This window comes from Triplophysa rosa, linkage group LG2, assembly GCF_024868665.1.
Source record: "Triplophysa rosa linkage group LG2, Trosa_1v2, whole genome shotgun sequence".
NCBI lineage: Eukaryota > Metazoa > Chordata > Actinopteri > Cypriniformes > Nemacheilidae > Triplophysa > Triplophysa rosa.
The window spans coordinates 31,164,353-31,182,092 of NC_079891.1; the positions used below are offsets into that span (position 1 = coordinate 31,164,353).

The 17,740-nt window shown below is 35.8% G+C and overlaps 1 long non-coding RNA gene across 4 annotated transcripts; it reads left to right on the top strand.

Moving 5' to 3' along the window:
• The first annotated feature begins 7,955 nt into the window (after positions 1-7,955).
• Positions 7,956-16,690, top strand: LOC130564215 (uncharacterized). 4 transcript variants are annotated; one of them, XR_008964223.1, is made up of 4 exons: positions 7,994-8,577; positions 8,886-9,044; positions 13,809-14,030; positions 16,440-16,690. It is a non-coding gene; the product is annotated as an uncharacterized LOC130564215 (long non-coding RNA). The 4 variants fall into 4 exon arrangements; XR_008964222.1 differs by lacking the exon at positions 16,440-16,690 and adding an exon at positions 15,533-16,029; XR_008964221.1 differs by lacking the exon at positions 16,440-16,690 and having other exon boundaries at positions 7,956-8,577; positions 8,886-10,067; positions 13,809-14,448.
• The last annotated feature ends 1,050 nt before the right edge of the window (positions 16,691-17,740 follow it).

The following is a 17,740-nucleotide window of genomic DNA, read 5'->3' on the forward strand; positions in this document are numbered from 1 at the left end:
GACTGCACAAATTATAAAATGATTGCTTCATGCTGTTCATTTTAATTGCTTCTTGCAGTGCTAGCAGACAGATAATTATTCGTTTTTATCTTGATATATCTACACATATACTCTGAAAACAAATTCATACAAGACACCGTACAGAATGATATAGATGTAATCAAAATGTTTACTTTGTTCAATTTTAAGGTTATCTAAAGTATCACATATTAAAGACTAAAGACCAATGAAAACTACAGAACACATACAAGTTGTAAAATTTGTGCGGAAAATGCGTTTTTGCGACTGACCTTAATGCACACGCATTTGTAGGAGTTTCCTCTTCAGATGCAAACTTAATGGGTATGAGTATTTAAATGAATCACGCAATGCGGTTTACAAAGGTTTGCGCTGGTATTTACGGCCTTACTTAACGCCCCAAAAAAGCATGTCTTAAACGTTGCGTTAATTTGCGCTCCTCTTGGTAGATATTGCGCCTGTATTTTTTAATGTGCGCCTTGTTAGTAAATCACCCGCAGAAATTTCCACTCCCATCTGCGTTTTTTTTTTATTGCGCTCTCGTGCACTTTTGCCCTAGAAAATGAATCTGACTTAGTGGTTTAAGACCAACGATAATGTGAGAATGTGGCATTACATCAAAGTCAACATTTTTATTCATAAAGAATACACACTTTATAATACACAGTAGCTTTTGTAAAACACTTAAAGTAAAACAATATGACATTTAACCTATACCAAACAGAATCCCTCACAAACACTCCCCAGCCTGCTTTTAGACCATAGCTGTTGATTTATAATCAGTTCCTTGAATTAAAGCTCAAGTGAAGACAAGGGTTGGGACAGGAGACTTGTTTTTTCCCGTACACAAAAACAACACGATCCTGACAGAGTCCTGGCCTGATTATATTAAAGCGAAGGGTGATCAAATAGAAAAGACGTGTCGTAGCCAGGTAAGTGACCATCCATGCCTAATTAAAGCAGTAGATCTGACACAAGCCTCCTAGGGTGCAAGCACAGTTCGCTCAATAAATATTGATCCGCATGTTCTGTCTCTCTCTTATTTCTATCTATTCCCTCTACCGCTTTCCAACTTTCTCTCACTATTTTTCGATCAGTCCTACCACTGCCTCGATGACATGTACACTACTTTGGCCGTCTCTAGAGAATAAACCTCACCCGATATTGCTTGTTAGACAAAGGAAACTGAATTTCTGTTTGTCTTTGAGGAAACATGACTCAAAGCAACAGAAATAAAAAAGAACAATCTCTTTTTTTCACTGCACCAATTTTGCTCTGTTGAAAAGCAAAGAGAAACAAAGGGCTCATTGTGTGTTCTCATTATTTCAAAGAGAGAGGCAAATTACTTTTTATTTTCTTTGCTACTAACAAGAGAAAAATGCAATCTAAAATCTGAATAAAGGAATCAACACGAAAGTCTTTGTTTTCACTGTTTGAAAGCCGTTTGAATTGAAACACCCCTAAACTGATTAAAAATGAGTTAGAATGTTTTGCAGATTTTAGTAACACATTTAATGAATCAGTCACAGACGAGTGGAAAGTTTCAACATAAATATGTTTGTATTGGTTGTTTTGCCAATGATAGGCCAAAGGTCAGTTAGGGGTCAATGCAAAAATAGATCTTCACAAGACTTTTGCTTTTTTAATCACGCAAGTTAAAGTTGGCCATCCAATGCATTATTAAATAAGCAGTAAGTACGTGCAAAGATCTGTGAATAACAAATTACGAGCTAAATTCATGGTGCCGGAACTGCACAGTGAGGGCCACACATTTATCTGTACATCTTAATTAACGCTTCTGTCATGGGGTGCATCTTTGCTCTCTGGTTAGGAGGTTATATGAAGCGAAAAAGTCTTGGCGCTATGTGTGCAGCAACTTAATTGGTTTTCTAAGTTTTCTATTTGAAGACGATCATATTCTGAATTCCAGAGATGTAAGAATTGATTTCTCTCTCTTTTTTTTAGTAGGAAGTGCATTTAGTCGATCCAACAGATTTACTAAACAGGGCAAATAAATTGAATGGGCTTTAAAACTTCCATACCGCCACAATCCGTCTCCCCCGGGGCGGGCAATGTTTGACGAGCAGCAAGTTTAGTTTTCGGTGTGGGCGGAGCTAGAGCAGGTGCAATATGTGTATATTTTGCAAGGGCAAAAAAAGAAACCAAACGATCACCGAAAGGCGAATTCCAATTGACATTTTGCGCTCCTGAAATGCAGTGCAGCAAAGGGCTTGTGTGTAGTGTATTTCCAAATGAAAATGAGCCCCTATACATTTCTTCAAGGAGTACCCTTCCAGCAGGCCGTAAAGGTGATCACCTCAAGAAGTTTTGCCATTTGTAGTCACGTGATGCTGTGTGGCGCGTCCTTGCTTTTCACAACTGATTTTTCTTACTCGTTTACATATAGTCATGTTTGTTCTTTTTGGTTGTTTGTTTCATGTAACAAAATCTTTTTACAAAGTTTATATTATTTTTGTAGCCGTTGTTTTCCCATATAGTATGTTTTTAAGTACAGAGAGCCAGTTGAGAGAGAGTTGAGATATTTTCTGTTATAGAGCTTGTTAATCGACGACACGCCACATTGAATGTTGCGCCATCTCGGGAGGATGGATGCTAGTGCGTTCAATGCAGTGTTTTGTTTTTCTTGTTTGATTAGGAAATATAATAACTATGGTAGGTCAGTCTTGCTGTGTTAAAAACTGCAATAGCATTACGCAGAGTCGTTCAGGAAAAGCCCATGGTTCTTTCACTTTTGATTTCTCCATATATCAAACAAAACAAGTAAGGGTGCATATCAAAACAATAATAGCAGTGGAGTATTATCCTCACAAGATGGCGGCGCCACTGCAACATGCAACACAGGGCGTGACGTCAGCTTCACATTCTCTATAGCCTAATATACAAAACATTGCTAGTTAAACAATATCACAGCATTTAATGAGGCTTACTGTTACAGCATTACATGTAACACGTAAAAGCATTAAAATGAATTTAAAGAATTTTTATTTATTTATTTATTTATAATAGCATTCATAAAATACTGGTTTATGGCCAATTTAGAAGATTAGAAAGTGCTTTATTTAAACAAAAAATATATCATTTCATTTACAGGACTATTTGTGATGAGTGATGTTTCAGTTTTGTCCAGAAAGAACAAACTGCTCTTTTCTCCAGAGGTCATTTTGGAGAAGGACGCTGACAACAGAGCTGGCAAAGATAAAAATCAATCAATATCACAGTATGAAATTATTTCCCCCCATATAATCCTTCAGGAGACAACAACTCATCCATGCCTGCAAGCCAGCGAAATGATAAAATGTACCATTCTGTCAATTATCATTTAACCCCAAATCTCAATATGATCCAAACATCAGGGTTGGGTATAGCTAATTCTATAAGATTTGTGAGCAGTGTCTCACAAAATAATGTTTTTAGATTTTTTATATTGTTTTACTTAATAACTGCTGCTATTATAAGTTATTTACTCAGTTTTGTAGTATCTTAGCAGCCTCCTGCTGCATACATAATAAAATACATAATATATAGACTTAATTAAATCTAAATGACCACTTACTCAAGAGCTGCAATACAAACAACATTATTAAAGAGAATCTTGTGGTGGTGTAGAATAAGTTTTAGGCCCTTGGCTATACAAAGCTCATAAATCTTTATGAATATAATTTAAATAATATATATGCATCCTGTCCTCTTTCACTGGTATAACAAATAATTTATAGCACATTATGTGTGAAAAGATTTTCTGTGTAAAATCATGCTTCATATTTGTGAGCTTTATTGCTGTGACTATCTGAAATCTATGCGATGACACGCTTTATCATTTCTTACTTATGGAAGAATGGAAAATGATTGAGAGATACGTATATACACAATTATTTAGTTCAGAAGTGAGTCTGATCAGAGCATGACAGAATAAAGCGAATGTCCAGACACATTTGGTTAATTTGTTGTCAATTTGAGTGAATAAAACTTTTGGGTTACACTTGCCCGTGCCCGTGTTACAGTGTAATTATCAGTGGTGGACAGTAACGAAGTAAATTTGCCTGAGTACTGTACTTAAGTACACTTTTTGAGTATCTGTACTTTACTTGAGTATTATTTTTTCTGAGTACTTGTACTTTAACTTCACTACATTTGAAAGACAAATATCATACTTTTTACTCCACTACATTTATAAAAAGGTCCAAAAGTAGAAAATGGTTTCTATGCAGCGGGTTTTCCTGTGTGCGCAATTTATCTGGCTTGCGATCTTCCAGGACCTTTTACTGTTGCCAAGTATTTCAGTTTTTCAAAGCTCGCGTTTTTCCGGCAAGCTTTGAATGGCCATTTGGCAGATTGTTTTAACGCAAATCTGGCAACTCTGGGATCTTCCCCGCTAAACTAATGTAAACGTACGCGCTGCTACACCATTGATAGCGCTCTAAAAAGGCAAATAGAACAATAAAAGACGAAAAAGGCACATGTTAAAGTGTGGTGTAATCATCTGTGAGTTACGATCAGTCAAAGATCGTAGAAACATTGTCATGAAAATGATCGGCATAACGGCTAAACGGTAAATAAGCATCACATACACCTTGTGCTACGCGTGCATGTTAACTTCTGATCTGCTGCTGTATCATTTAAAGCGATTTGGAAAATGAATGATGTTTTTACTGAAGTAACTATAGTTGAAGTATTCCTGTTGAAATAAAAACAATAGAACCCTGCCCAAAATACAACATAAAATGTAATGGATTTAATGGTTATAATGGGAATTGTACTATGGATACTTGTTGTCTACTTGTATGTGATGGATTTTATTGGTGGGATGGTAAATCCTATTGGAATAAAACCCAAAACACACTACAAAGAGGAATTTAATTTAAAAATCTCATTCTAATTAAAAAAATCATTGTTTTTTTCAGCAGGGATGGTATTTGCAGTAAAACCACAGTATCCACAAATTTACCATTTTCTAAATATCAGAATCAGAATCAGAATCAGAAGAGCTTTATTGCCAAGTGTGCTTGCACACACAAGGAATTTTCTTTGGTGTTGGAAGCTTCTAGTACAGACATTTAACACAATGACAATACAATATAATACGATTTACAGTCTAAAAGATTCTAAATTGTGCATATATAAAATAAAGACTATTTTACAGAAAATGGGGGATAATAACATATAAGAGACATTGTACCGGGTAGTATATAGTAGAATAAACATATTAACAGATTGTATGTACACTTGTGCAAATGGATAATTTAGTAAGTAGAGGTAGTGTTATATACATGTATACAGTATATACACAATATAGGAACCATACTCCAATTAATAATCTTTAGTAAAACCACACCAACTAAAAATACCATAGTTTCATTATACTAGCTATCGTTTATGTTTGTAGTTAAATTATGGTAATACAAATGGTAATAAATCCAACAAACACATGGCTTCTACACTTTACTATTTACAAGAACCTTACTACATACTGGCAAATTGCTGCTAAAACTGGTAAAGGGAATATTCAAAATAAAAGAACACTGCTCATAAACACATATAGGACTAGGGGGCTAATGAGGATAATTAGGCTACATGATCATACAGGATTATATCTAAACTAAACTAAACATATATGCGCTAAACATATAAAACTCTTAAAGGAGTTGCTCACTGCAAAATTTGCCTCCATTGACTTTATTCCTACTATGGAAAGTCAATGGAGGCAAATGTTGAAGTGAACTACTCCTTTAATACAACTGATACTGTGAGCTACTCTGTGTATTCAGTAGGTTGCTTCAGAGGCATAAGGTATACGACAATAAAACAATGCACAACTGACATAAAGGAAATTTACTTTTAATACTTGAGTACTTTTAAAAGCACGTACTTCTGTACTTTTACTTAAGTAAGAATCTGTCTTTACAACTTTGACTTGTAGTGGAGTAATATTTGACCAGTAGTATCTGTACTTTCACTCAAGTAAGGAAGTTGTGTACTTCGTCCACACTCTAAAAAAAAGCCGTAAAAATAGGGCACAATATACTGTATTAATATGAAGGAATTTTCCGTGTTCATTTTTACAGTTGTTTTACCTGTATTTTACATTTTGCACTGCATTCATTTGCATTTTAGCATTAATGGAAATGTCCGTAAAATAAAGGAAAATGTACTGGTAATTTTCTGCCAGTACTTTATCTGTTTTTTTACGGGATTTTTTTTACAGTGCACCTCTGGTAATTATACACTTAAGTACTGAGTAATAAAAATTAACTACATGTACTAACTATAGGGCTAGGGATAGGATAAGGGTTTGGTTCAGGGTTAGTTACATGTAATTATGCATAATTTATCGTAAATACTATAGTAAGTATAACACGTGTAACAAGGGCACCGTAAAATAAAGTGTTACCAACTTTTGCAAAGCAATGAGAGGCCCACTGTGAGGCACTACACCAGGAAAAGAAACTTTTCAACAGTGTTTCATTTAACTAAAAGTAAAAAAGCCCATCATAAACAGCAACCTTCCGCTCTGCAATTCCCCTTAATACGCAAAGTCACTTTTTGTTTCAGCCCAGCATGAACAAACAAAGCGATTTGTTTTCCCCCTCCATCATATTTCCTCTCTCAGACAGCAGTGCTCAGTCTTGTTAATGGTTTTGGTATTTGAGTTTATTGGTGGTTGTGCTGGTGCTATGACAGAAATGTGTTTCTGGCTTGCTGATTCATATCATTATTGTTGCAGTCATAACATCAGGGAGCACAGCACTGCCTGTACATTCCATCGGGTGGTCATGCTTTATAAGCTCTGATTACTCCGTGGCGATCGGATGAATCTGTGTGCATTGAGGAGTGGTGCGGGAAACAATGAATCCACTCTACAGCAAATGCTTGTGATGATGGGAAATCTGTGACGGATTGCGTACTGCTTGGTTGCTTTGGAAAGTATGAATTACATCCGCACCTCACAAATACCCCGGCTCTCCTGTTTTTGCCAAGTGGTTGATGTCCTTAGGGCAACATCATGTTGACCCTGGGAAAACATTTAAATCAACCAATCAGATTTCAGAAATAAGTTTACAGTTTATTTGAAGTTTAATCTTCCAACAAGGATTAGGTGCTTCTAGACCATTGTTTTTCACTTATCGTTTCCCTCAAAAATATGTTGCCCTTAGGAAATCAACCACTTGGCAAAATCAGGTCGAGCCAAATACCTCAATGTGTGTATCGTGTGTTTTGATTGTTCGTCCCTAGAAAGTCAGTGCGATTAAATGTCAAACTCTGGGATAATGGTCCATTTTACTTGATTATGGATTTTTTGTTATTGGATAAAACTCTCCCCGGTTCACGCTGACAGAGATCAAATTCAGAATGCCAAACTTGATATTTAAAACCGTATTTAATTAATTAATTATTTCATTAATATCGAATTCACAGCCAGATCTTATTGGATAAATGTCTCAAAGATATATCAAACAAGACCGGCTTGAAGTCAGATTTAGAAGAAGAACAATGATGAGGCCTTTAGGAAAAACTGGGAGTGGCTGAAAATCAAGTGACCTAATAAGTATATGTACAAAGTATGAATTTGTTTATTTTCATTTTTTATTTATTTTTAGTCACCTTAATTTACAACAAATTATACAACAATTTTAACAGTAAAATATCATTTTTGTATTGTTACATTTGTAAATTATTAGTTTACATTTTGATTTATTTATCTAATTTACAACTAATTTCATAATTACCCCCACCAAAAAATGAATAAAAAATACATAAAAGGTCATTCAAAAAGTCCCAACCTTACATTTAATCGTACATTATTTAGTTAATTATAAATAAATAAATATTTATATTTTAATCATCATTTACCTCAAAGTGTTTGTCATGTTTTCAATTGTTTTGGTAATGTTTATTAGATTATTGTAGTGTCACATAATTGTGTTTAGTGTTTTGACTTTGTCGTGAAAGTTTATTATAACGCTTTGGCCCATAGAAAGACCATGATAAACGTTTTTAGTTAAATTCTTGATTATTCATTGAAAGCCTGAATTCATTTATCAATTATTCCTATTTCTGTATACAGTCAAACGTTAATGGATGCCCTCATGATGGATGTTAAAATGCCCTCAGCATATATCAAACAAGACTGGCAGGAAACATTTTAGGAGAACAATGACCCGGCCATAAAGCCTTTGGGGAAAATGGAGGCCATGTGAAAAACAAGAAACGAACTCATCCCTCCGTTTGATTCCATTTTAGCGGCACGTCCCTCCTCCCAGGTAAGTGTTGCGTGTAACCTTCAGTCTTCTGGGACAGAGCTGCTTTGTGTTAAAGTTCCTCCGGTATTCCCCTCCGCTGCTTATGTTTTTTCATGACGTTTTTTATCTCTCTCAGACATATGTCCCTCGTCACTCTCTGTTCTTATCAGTCTTCTCTCAGAGTGAGGCCTTGACCACCCCTGGGGAGGAGACGATCTTTCCACTAAATTCACTCTCTCCGCTGAAGCCTCTTGTGATGGGGAGAGCTGTCACTCATCCTGACTCAGGTGACCCCCTGAAGGTAAGAGGTTGGGATGGGACGTATTTTAAATGTGTTTGTGTCAACGGCAGTAAAAGTTGTCGTTGTGCGCCGTGTGTCGGTGTCTCGCCATGACAGCTGTCTGTCAGAGATACTTGTCATGTTCTCGTGCCGATTCGTCTTTCTTTGTGACCTTGTAAATGCCTGCTGTCATAAAAATGCAGCCTGTTATTGCATCTCTAATACAGATGAAACCTGTCAACTTAAAGGGCTAGTTCATCTAAAAGTGAAAGTGATTGCATCATTTACTCACTCTCATGTCAGTCCAAATCTGTTTCTTTCTTCTGCAGAACACAAAAGAAGAAGGACGTTGGTAACCAAACAACATTGGATGCATTGACTTCTATTGTATGGAAACAAAACCACGTTCAGAGACATTTTCCAAAATATCTTATTTGTGTGTATTCCACAGATGAAACAAAGTCAAATAGGTTTGGAATGAGATGAGGGTGAGTGAATGATGCACTTACTTTGCTTTTTGGGTGAACTATTCCTTTAAAGAAAAAGGTATACACAAATTGTGAAGGTGAAAAACTGTATTAGTCTTGCCGAGGTGAGAAAAGCAAGTGGGAAATGTCAGATCTCCCAGCTAAGGTGGAGGCAGGAGGTGGAACCACATACCAGTTTTCTTCTGTTGAAATGATAACTTAAACAGATTAATTAGTGAACCATGTATAAATACATTTGTGGCGTTCTCGGTTCATTTGCCCCGAAAATAATCTGCAGATTCATTAATGGGGGAAATTACCCAGAGAGCCCCTGAACTATCCATTTAAAATGACGCTTCATCTACTTTCAATTACCTCTAAAGCGCGGAGGAATACTGAACAGATCCAGCTGTTGTGCCATTATGGTTTGAAATGTTTCATTTTTCCATCTCAAAGCTTCAAGGAGAGCCAGTGTACAAGTGTTTCTATTTAATGCATGTTTTAATCCATTATGGGGAGATATGAAACACTGATTCTTGTGTGCTCGAACTGCTCTGTTCATAAAATGAAGAAAAGCATAACAGACACCAAGGTCATTGGTTTGATATGTACGCAACGTATGTGGAATGATCAACCTTGTGTGTTGCTTCATTGGATAAAATGTCTACTGAATGAATAGCATGTTGGTATTTTGGGGCTATTTTTTAAAACATTAAAGGGACAGTTCACCCCAAAATAAAAATTCTGTCAGCATTTACTCACCCTCGAGTTGAGAAAGGTATGTGGAAGACAAACAGTTCTTGGCCACCATTGACTAACTGCCATAGTAGGAAAAATTACAATGGTAAATAAAAGTGCCCCAGAACTGTTTACTTTCCTACATTCTTCAAAATATCTTCTTTTGTGTTCAATTTATAAAGCAAATTTTCCCACTATGGTAGTCAATGGTGGCCAAGAACTGTTTGGTTACAAGCATTCTTCCAAATATCTTTCTCTGTGTTCATCATAACAAAGAAATTCGTACAGATTTGGAACAACTTGAGGGTGAGTAAATGAAGACTGGAGAATTTTCATTTTTGGGTGAATTGCTCCTTTACAGTAAAGTCTCTCTCCAAAGACCCTTCAAACGAGTGAACGAATGACACCTTGTACCTCATTGTCTTGTAATACCATACCTTATTCCCTTCCGATTGTACGACCATTAGCTGTGAATGTAGATGTCCATTCATGTCATCTACGTTGCAGCCCGATGTATTCATGTATCACCGTATTTCGACCGCGTTTTTTCGAACACGCATCCTCTCTCTCTCCTCCTCCATTTTTACTGCGAGGAGCGGCGTATTGATCTCTCTACATCTGTTTGCTCTAAATGAAAAGCAGAGAATGGAGAAGGTTGATGAATGTGAAAGTGAATGCTGGATGACAGATCGAGTGTCCCTCGCACTGTACGATGCCAAGCGCTTTGGTCCTCTCGCTCGAATGACGGCATTTGATTTAGTCTGGCTGCTGCAAGTGTTGTCACACACAGAGACCAGATAATCAATTTCTCTCTCCTTCTCACATCGTCTCGCTCTTTTTGGCCGTTCTCAGATGACCAATTTACTCCCGTTCCCATCCTATCTTTCCGTCTCCTTATTTTCTAGGACACGCACACTCTCTTTTCTTCGTATTCCCGCTCTTCTGCTCACTCTCATTTTTTGTTTCATAAATTCTGGTCTGTGTGGACCGCGGCTGGCCTGGTTAAATGTTAAAGTGTGTCGTTCTCCCAGTGACTCAGGAAGCATTACTATGCACAAAGCTCTCAGATGAATTTAAGAGCAAATTAAGGAAATGATTCGACCTATTTTCAGGTGAAAGTATTGAATAGTTTCACACAAGAATATCAAACAATGCAAAGAATGCAGTCAATGGGCTGAAGGCCATTTTTGATGTGGGTTCTTTTTACCTTGTTCGGATTAGACCCGGCCTCAGATGACATGCCCACAGATCACTCGCTAACCGCTTGGCAACGCAAAACTGTACGATTTTCTCAGTCTAGGAGGTGCTAATGTAATTGGTTGACTTTATGGAGCTTGTGGGAATAAGGGCACAAAGGTTTTTTAAATATTGTACCCGCAGTATGTTACTGTGAGAATTTACATACTTTGTGCAGTATCTTCTGCATTCAAAAACTTGGGGTCAGTTACTTATTATTTATTTATACTATTTTTCATATTTAAGAATAGTGAACTCATCAAGACTATGGAAGAACATGAATGTAAGGAATTATGTTTTGACAGAAAAAAATACAAAAAATAATATTTCTTGAGTTTTGAAGGAACTCCCATTCTGGGATCTCGCAGCATGCTTTTTTTGTCATCTGGTTTAAAACATTTTTTTTGAATAAAATCTTAAAATAAATCAATCTTAAAATGTTTACCATTATATTTTTCTCCACATAACTAATTTCAAACATTCAGACAAAACCAGTGAAAAATATGTTTTTTAATTTATATTTAATGTATTTTGTTTTAATAATATTTAAAATAAATATTTTACAATTTATAGTGTTTTTTTTACAATGTAGACCTCTTTGGAAGATTCAGACACTGGTCCAGAGGCACTTCCGGTTTTATTTTTGTTTATTTTATTTTTAAATCTTACATACATACAGTAATTAAATCTTAAAGATATTTGTTAAACATTTTGATTCAATTATGAATGTTTTGTTCGTTGTGTTTTGTTCAAACGTTTGTGTAGTGTTAAAAAACTGAATCAGAAAGTTCTTCTGGACCAGCGTTGTTTACGTCATTCGAAGTGGTCTATACTTATATATTTTTTGTAGGAACATCTGCAGTCTCTAAAATTATTAATTAATTATTATATATATATATATACAGTATATATATATATATATATATATATATATATTACATTTTAAAATACATTAATTTCTCTAATAAAATGTAAAATAATAATAAAATATGTTTAAAAAATTCTGTGTAATATCTTAAAACAAAATCTCTAATCTCTAAAAAGACTGTGAGGTGGCAAGCAGGTTAATGGGTGCTGTTTTTTTGTGGCATGCGAGACAAACTGATTCATGACAGCTCAGGATTCCAAATGCCAAATATCTCACCTTGATGCCACAGGCAGACCTGGCTGCTGTCATCCAGATTTGATATGTCTGGATTTGTGGGAGGAAGACAGTGGTCTACAATCAGAGGTGGGTAGTAACGCGCTACATTTACTTCGTTACATTTACTTGAGTAACATTTTGGAGAATATGTACTTTTTAAGTAAAATTAAAAGTGTGTACTTTTACTCTTACTGAGTAAATTTCTAATAGAAAATCTGTACTTTTACTTCGTTACATAACTTACATTGCGTGACGTTCCTTCGTTCCTTCATTTTAAAATATGCATTATAAAATGCGTTGTTTATTTCAAGGTTGTCGTCTCTTTTTACGGGCATTCCCGAGTGATCGATTCTTTTGAGTCGATTCTTTGGAAAGCATTAATTGAACAATGGGCAAAACCATTTGAATAGGCTAATGAATCAGTTCAAATGATTTGTTCAGTTCGCAGCACGATCTGAATCATCTGAAGCAGGATTACTCACTCCTCGTAGCGCGAAACTTAAGAACACGCAGAACACAAAGAGCGTTGGATGAAGTGGATATTAATCTATATCTATACAATCAAAACTGCAAATGTGTCATATTGTTTGCCAGCGATGATAAATGCCCGCCATTTGCGCGCACCCGCGCTACCTGTTCGTCAGACACAGCAACATGCGCGTTACCTGTCAGACACAGAGACGTGGGCTTGCAGAAATATACATTTGAAGAACAGAAGGAAGAAAACTGGGCGTGTGGTTCACTGTTTACTGTTTGTTTACAAGTAAGAGCGTTTCACAACACACACGTGACACAACACGAGAAAACATGAGCTTTGTTCAAAAGTGTGTATTTCATTTAAGAGAGCACTGCAGATGTTCTAGATCATCTTAGGAAATGCTCTGAGTTTAGTTCATGCTTTAGTTTGACATGGTCTATTATTCTAAATAAGTTGTGTAAACTACATTGACATCAGGACTAGATGAAATGTACAGAAATGCTTGTCTCTTCTGTGTTTGTCTGTTCTTTAGTCTCTCTATATATTGCAAAGATATCTGCTTATGATAATTAAAAATATTGATTAAAATGTAATATTAAAATATTGGCGTTAATATTAATTTAATGTAGTAGGCCTATATAATCAGATACAAAGTAACTAAGTAACTAGGTACTTGAGTAGTTTTTTCATTGCATACTTTTTTACTTTTACTCAAGTAATTTTTAAAATAGTGACTTTTACTTTTACTTGAGTAACAATTTCTCTAGTTACTTGTACTTTTACTTGAGTAAAGATTTTGGCTACTCTACCCACCTCTGTCTACAATTTAGTAGACACCTCCACCTAAAGGAAAAACAAAGTGGAAAAGACGGAGAAATTCATTTTCGAGACAATGCGGAAGGGAGGGTGACATAAAGGTCATACAGTGCATTCAAGGTGTACATTATATCAGTATATGTATTCATTGGGTATCAAACCACAACTTTTGTATTATTTTGCGCTATGTTTAGAGTAACAGGAATAACAGTTAGAGGAAAATTTCTATAATCCCTGTGCTTTCTAAGGTGCCAATAATATAAAAACAAAAGGTTGAAGAGCATCTCCTACTTGTACTAATTCTAAGGTGGTTTTCTGTTTATCTGTTTTTTTATTCCTTCTTTCATTTTTATCCTTCTCTCTTTCTTCCTAGTCATGGACCACAGAGCTTCACTCTAGTTGCCATGTATGATGTCCATCTGTCTGGGCTACACAGTCCAGCTGTGATCCAGTCTGAGCGCTGTCACATACTGGAACAATAAACACGAGTATCTGGCATCCCACAGAACACTTCTGACATGATTGAAAGGCAGAGCTATCCAGCGCTGGGCATGGAAACCATTAGAAGATGGGCAAGATGCTCCGAACAGACAAGGTGAATGAGCAGTGTCTATAAACTAGAACAGCTGCAGGATTGCTGGCCATTCACATTCAAATATGTGAAGTAATTTATTGGCACAGATGCATGTAATTGAAATTCGACTACCTGATGTCTGCTTCTCAATGTGTACTGACAGATGTACAGATGTTTGAAGAAATGTGAGCTTATATTAATTTGTAGACAAACATACTGAATCAAATTAAAACATGAAATACAAATCTACCTGTTCACTTTTGATACATTTTAGTCTTTACAAATGACATATTTTTCAACACAATCTCACAGAAATTCGTAACTTCTTTACGAGGAGGCAAATTTTAATTCATACAACCGTATTCATACGTTTTGGTACAGTTTGCTCTCTTGCTTGTGATGTTAAGTTTAGGGGTGGGGTTAGGGGAGGGGCTTCAGTTACTTTTTTCGAATAATCGTAGACTTTTATTATGGCTGTCAAGCGATTAATCGCATCCAAAATAAAAGTTTGTGTTTACATAATTTATGTCTGTGTACTGTGCATATTAATTTTGTATTTATAAACACTTATATGGGTATACGTTTAAGAAAATGCAAAAATTAATAAACGTTTAAAATATTTTTATTTTTATTTACAAAGTAAAAGTTTTTTCAAAGTAAATAGAAAGTAAACAGAAAACAGAAATACACTGAAGTAATCACATGTCTCTAAATCTGAAGAACAGAACAAATCATTAAAAATATTTCGCTTTTTTGGACTGTAACACCGTGTCTGCACCGGACGCGACCGGTGCGACGCGACACGACACAAGGCTTGTTCTAATGGGATTGTCGCGTCGCACCACGACGCATCCAGTGTGGACAAAATAAACAATTATAATGGATTCTAATGCGTTCTATTGTGTTTTGACGCGTCGCATTGCCATGCCGCATCTGGTGTAGACACGGTGTGAGTCATTAAAAATTGAGACTTCATTCATTTTTAAATGAATGTAAAATATATACATCCATTATGGATATATATTTTCCCTTATATGTGCATTTGAAATGCATCTATTATGAGACTTTGAGGTTTAAATCTTTTAGTTAGACTCTGCGAGTATGCGTGTGCTTGAGACAGAAAGAGACAAAAAGAAAAGGAAAGAAAATATGGCCTTTTAAATGCGCGAGAGACCAAGCTGGAATAAATCCTGAATCCTCTCCATCCTCTCATCCCTAAAGCATGCCATTTTACACCCTCAATGTGCCAGGCATGCCAAAGTAGCTGTGCTTTGCAGCCTTTATCTGTGAGGTAAATGTGTCTATGTTTGACTTACAAAGTATATTAAAGTACACAGCTTTTTACCTACTGTAAACATTCTGTCATTATTGACGTGCTCTCGTGTTTTTCGAAACACAAAGTTATGCTTTTTTTCTAGGTGAAAAGGTGCATTAATTTTTTCAGGGAAGCAAAGTCTGTGATACTACCTGTTTGTGCATACGTGCATACTGTTGATTTGTGTTTATTGTTGTGTTTCTGTCAGCCTGCCCTTTGTCCTTGACAAAACACACAATTCTACATTTCCATATTTGGACGACTAAAGGGGGTCTGGTGTTCACAAGTGGCTTGGGCTTTGAATGCCAACGCTGGCAGCGGATTCACACATCTGTGCTGGAGCTGATAGCAACATGCTAGCACTGCCACGTCACTCAGTGTGTTTGTGTGTGTGTTTTTGAGCGTGTTTTGTCTGTAGAGTGTTAATTGTATAATCTATAATGCCAGAGAGATACGGATGAGCGGCCGGGTTTGGGGAGGTCAAGACAGAATTCACAATTATTGGCATTTGGCAAAACACCTTCTAGACATCAAATGCATGTCTTGGTTGGTGTGTTAGGTAGTAATCAATTAGGAACTGTGTCGTGGTTTATCCATCGACATTTAGAATAGCTTTTTAATGATTTATAAAAAATAACGAATAAAAAAGTGTCCGAATGAGTTATTTGCCCTCTGAAATGAATTTCTATAGAAAAAGTTTAACTGTAGTGGAGCATTTCTTTTTCTAAATGAACCATGAAAAAAATTGTCAGGATCACATTTATTTATTCATGTGAATGAATAAATAAATATAATCCTGACTCATTCAGATTCAGACCTGAAGCCATCACACTCCAAATAAAGACAAAATCATAAAAATGGTGCATATGCGTTTTAAACTATATTTCAGATCTTCTGATCATTGACATTGTTTTTAGGTCTGAAAAAAGATTTATCAAATTATGAATGATGACTGAACTAGCCATTTTTTGTACAAGTATTTGTACACATTTATTGTGATGTATCTTTAAATACAGTACAAATTGGTCTGACTTTTTTCTTATCATGCCTACAAATCTCTAATGTGTATGTCTTTGAAGAAACATAATTCATACTGCGTTGTGCTGCATTAACAGAGGGTCCAGATGGCAGCTGATGCCGGCAACAACATCCCCCCCACAAACTCATGTCATTGAGCTGCAGGAAACCAATGATCCCTGAAGCATTTTCTGCCATGGAAACGAGCTGAAGTTGCCTATACTTTAACTCCTGCAGAGACAATTTAGCAACACACATTAATTATCAAATGCCAAATTATTATTACAACGAATGCAAAACGTATGCATTCAACAAGAACTTAGCACAAGGTTTTTTTTAGTTCAGAGGACCATGCACACATACATTTCATATATATAATTTTTTTAAATGATGGTTTTCTTGTAAAAAAAATTTGTCGTTTTTTGTTGGTTCAACTTTTAAAACATAAGTTACCAGTTAACTCAATGAAACTTATGCAGACTCGTTGTGTTGACTAATATGTTTAAGTTGACTCTAAACTTTTTTAAAAGTTGAACCATACGTTTTTTTACGTTCCTACTTTGTATAAGTTTTGCTCCAAAAGACCAAAACATGAATAGAATTCGCCCTCAGAAGATATAAGCATCCAAAACTCACATCTGCCAGTATGGATCAGTGATTTTAATGACATCATTATGCAAATCAAGGTCTCATCCGATTCCAGGCTGTGAGGTAAATTATATGCTACTGGCTGTTTTAAAAGGGGGAGGAGTCACTCAAGACCCCGCTAACTTCCGGTTTTAGTACAAATTACATTGATATGCTGCACAAAGACGGGCATTTCAATGCACTTTAAAATAGTGGGTCTTTAAAATAGACCTGTGCATTATCTTCTGTAGCACAATTAACTGTTTTATGAACAAATATATATATTTAAAAAAAATACAAATTGTTAAGATTAAAAAGTTATTAAAGATATTATAATAAAAACAGACCAAAAGCATTCTCACTAGCACTCCCAGACTATTGGAGCCCGCTGTGTATTTCCTCACTGTCCTTCGAAATCAATCAGTTCGGAGTTGGTGCTCTTCAAAGACTTATTGTATGAATCTGAATTTGTTAAAAAAAAGAGAGAATAAATAAGAAAAAAGAATACTGGAACGGATTGAGATTAATGAAAGTCTTGTTAGACTTCAAAGCAACCACAAGTGTCATAAACACAGAGAGGGGGGATTTCAGGTTCCCTCTGCAGCTAATGTAATAACAGAGTCGTTTTGGACCCGAGCGGTCACATTGAAAAACAAAATGCTGATAATTAATGTGGTGCCTTTCATCACTGATGAACATCAAACAAGATGCAACACTCGGCTTCCCGAGATGCTCAGAGTGTCTGAATCTCCAGAGCAAACCCTTTAATCCT